The sequence below is a fragment of the Coenobita brevimanus genome, chromosome 38 (genome assembly GCF_032717465.1).
Source record: "Coenobita brevimanus isolate Jiangsu-jjx chromosome 38, ASM3271746v2, whole genome shotgun sequence".
Classification (NCBI taxonomy): domain Eukaryota; kingdom Metazoa; phylum Arthropoda; class Malacostraca; order Decapoda; family Coenobitidae; genus Coenobita; species Coenobita brevimanus.
In genome coordinates this window covers 24,103,828-24,107,912 of record NC_136991.1, presented here as the reverse complement: position 1 = coordinate 24,107,912, position 4,085 = coordinate 24,103,828, and the positions used below count along the sequence as shown (strand labels likewise).

The window sequence follows — 4,085 nt, the reverse complement described above, 5'->3', positions numbered from 1 at the left end:
TCGTTACTTATCGTACAGAAGTGAATCGATTCACATGTCCGCATGTCCACAGCTATAATCATTACCTGGATAGTAAGTCACTGCATGCGCCATTAATGAATCACATGACTAGGACAAGATCCACGGGTTTGACATGTGGCTAGGTTTGAACAGGTGCTGGATTTTTTTTTCCCTAGTCTTAGTATTTCCATGGAATTCTATTAACACACGGAGAGGTCTCCCAGTACTGAATAAAAGTGTCTGGAAACAATGCAAATTAAATAAGAATGACGTCATTCAAATGTGGTGTTAGCTGGAATAGGATTCCAGAAGTGTCCAATGAGAGAATAACACCAAAACTAACCCTCAGGCTACTGCAATTCGCTCTCAGCTTCATGAAATCGTGTGGTGTTTGTTGAAATAAGAGAAGTGTCCACACCATGAGAGGGTTAAGTGGACACACCGACAGCATCCCGCCTTGACCATGAAGTTAGTACTATAATGCGCATCTCAGTTAGACATAGGTTCTCGTGAGCTTAGGAGGCTTTGTAGCAGTCCTCCTTATCCGTATGTTCTTCACTCTCCTCTTCCATGTTTGCACCCGTGCTCGCAAAGCGAAAGGTGTTATGTTTTACTCGACATTTTCTCTCTCTCTCTCTCTCTCTCTCTTTGGGGGGAGGAGAAGGGATGAAGAAAAAAGTTTTTATCCTGCTTTAACTTGCATGATTCATCAAATTAGAAGAAACTAGTGATAAGCATGTAACTGAACGATATGTGCAAAAGAGGGCTGAGTAATCAGTTTCATTCATTCATTCATTGCCAGACGCCATGCATCCCAAACGGGGTGGCCAAGGGCTCAGAGTTAATTGTTTTACAGGGAGTGGCACTAATCCTCCACCAACCCCACTCGACACGTAGGGAGAACGTTACGCCAACAGCATTTGGTGTTCCCAGGCGGTCACCCATCCAAGTACTAACCAGACCCAACGTTGCTTAACTTCGCTGATCGGACGGGAAGTGGTGTACTCAACGTGTCAGAAAGCAACCAAATGGCTTGACTAATGAAGTGACATGTATAGAGTGCCTAGAGAAATGTGTGATAAAAATCAGAATGATATTCTTCGGTTAATTTTGAGCAGAAATGGTTTATTTGCATGGGTCTCATTGTCAACTTTTACAGAGCTACAATTACTGATGACCTATTGAGTAAAAATTATCTTCCTTGTATTTTCTCAAGAAACTTATCAGTAACTGTGACTCAATAATGACTGGGCCTCGACCCATATTGATATAACATTAATTCATCAAAATTAGTCCATGAATAATATTCTGAAATTTCACATATGTCCCAGTACACCCGGTGCAAGTGAGAAAGCTGAAGACTTTAAGGGCTCGAAATCAGTTCACAGTCTTCTGTTTACACCCTTTTATGTTGTCCTCCAGCACAACCTCATCCAAGCTTTATTCACATACTCTTCAGATTTTTTAAGCTTTAGGCCACTAAAAAATAATGAGAGGATGATATGGGGGAAAATGTGAAATATCATGGTCGTGGGGCAAGGTAAATAGTTTTCCAGTGCAATTTGAATAATCTGGTGGTTGGAAATTATGATTTTTAATAGATGTATATATATTGAAGCCTGTGTGGTACAGTTGTAAAGTGTGCATTTTCGTACATGGGAGGACGAGGGTTCGCGCCCCGTCAGGGTAATAAACTTTGGGAGCATTCTTCCGGCCACGTACTGCTTTGGCGGACATAAGGGGTGCTGTGGTTGAACCAGTGTCGCATACTATAAAGTATGCTTGCACCCAGTCGGTTTGCACGGGCTGATTACACTTGGTTCACAGACTACACACACATTTAAAGCCACGCCAACTCTACAATGACACTTACAAGCACTTCTCACCCTACGTACAATCTCTACCAGACAGCCTAAGCCACTTGGTAGAGATACATAGGCTGCATCGTCCCCACTTTGGTCGGGATAGACAGGTCTTGTAGTGGACACTCAAACGGCTGATGATATATATATATCTATCAGTTAGACATACGTTCTCGTGAGCTTAGGAGGCTTTGTAGCATTCCTCCTTATCCGTATGTTCTTCATTCTCCTCTTCCACGTGTGCACTGATATATATATATATATATATATATATATATATATATATATATATATATATATATATATATATATATATATATATATATATATATATATATATTGCTTATGGCTGCAGATGTGTACGAGTATATTTGCATAACCTATTTAGTCTTGGGATTTTCCTACAATTGAAACAAAATATCAGTTGCTGGCTATGGTAACCAGGATAATATAGCACATTTGGATAATAGTCTAACTGGGATGTATGTATAATTAGACAGGCTATAACCCATTCAGTCATAGGGATTGTCCAGCATTTGAATAAAAGCCAGTTGGCTGTTGCTTAAGTTGAACAACGGATCTGAAGGATAAATAGGGTGATCCGGGACTTGTGCTAATTTCTCGAGGTGTCTAACACAAGTTTTGAGCATAAACTGCTATATAAACATATGTCTAACCCTCAGTCATTATGGAGGTACGTTTACTGATAACCCTATGGGCGAAAATGGTCTCTCTCATAATTCACCCATAAGGTTATCAGTAACTATAGCTCTGTTACATTTGAGAAACAGGCTGATGTTTATATAGATTTAATTTACTAAAATTCAGATATAGATTCACCTCCCGAATGTAGTGCTTATTTCTGTGTTTATACAGTTTTCACAATATAGATATATGCCTGCTTTGCTTTATTAAGCAGGTATTAGCGGGTATTTTCAGCCTTCGCTATACGAATATCTTATGAGTCACTAACGCTGGAAAGGACGGTTTCCTAGAGGCAGTCGGCCATTGATTCCTGTTTTATCCAGAAATGTTTTCTGTATGTATGAATGTATCACATTCATGTAAAGTATATGCTTTTAGTGATCTATATGTAGGTGTCAATAATGCAAGCATACTTATTTGTACTGAACAGAAAAATGAAATAAAAAATGGAACAGTAATTTTTCCATGGTTCGAGATGCAGTGTTCGTCATGGTAAAATACCAAGCGACTTGCGCATTTACATTGTTCTTATTGTTTATTAATGATCTTGCCACTATCACAAGACTATCTGTTTTATAATTCTTTTTTTAATCCTTTTTCAAGCTCACTTCCTGACAAACGCATGAGTAGAAAACATACTCACTGACTGTTATGCAAGTTCAACTCATGCCGTGAATACTTTCCAACAGCATTTTACGCCAGCTCAAAGAGTGAACAAAGTGAGGTTGGCACTTGTGGGGTGGAAGTGATATGGAGTGTGTGTGTGTGTGTGTGTGTGTGTGTGTGTGTGTTAGTGTGCGTCCACACGTGTACTCGAACATATGTTGGCAACACAGCTGGCAACATGTTTGGGAACATGTTTGCAACAGTACTTGGACAGATGCATGCAAACATGTTTCAGTGCAGCTTCGAACACTGGCAGCAGAGGCGATGGGATAAGTGTGTCCATACCAGGCAGCTGAGACTTCATCATGATGTTGCCAACATGATCTGAATGCTGCTGTTCCCAACATGCTTGCAGCGTGTTCGTTACTATTTGCTTACATGTTGCCAGAGCTTGTTTGAGCACACATGTGGACGCGCACTTATAGTTACATCCTCCACTAAAGAACACTGTATTCATCCGTGGTGCCTGCCTTCCAATTTGTATGGAAGGTCAGGAACAAACCAGTGTAAATATACAATGCATTCGTACAGTACATCATAGGTATAAATCTATCAAATCACCATTGTCTGTCTATCTACCTATCTATCTGTATGTATATATATATATATATGTATATATATATATATATATATATATATATATATATATATATATATATATATATATATATATATATACAGTATATATATATATATATATATATATATATATATATATATATATATATAAATATATATATATTTATAATGCAATATAATGTCATGGAGGGCAACCTAACACCCCCAGAAGGAGCCCACCGAGAAGCATATACAGCGAGCCTGGACTCTGGGCGACAAGGACATAAGTCCGCC

At 38.9% G+C, this 4,085-nt stretch overlaps 1 pseudogene; it reads right to left on the bottom strand.

The window, feature by feature from the left end:
- Positions 1–908: 908 nt before the first annotated feature.
- Positions 909–1,022, bottom strand: LOC145396630 (5S ribosomal RNA; annotated as a pseudogene).
- Positions 1,023–4,085: the final 3,063 nt, after the last annotated feature.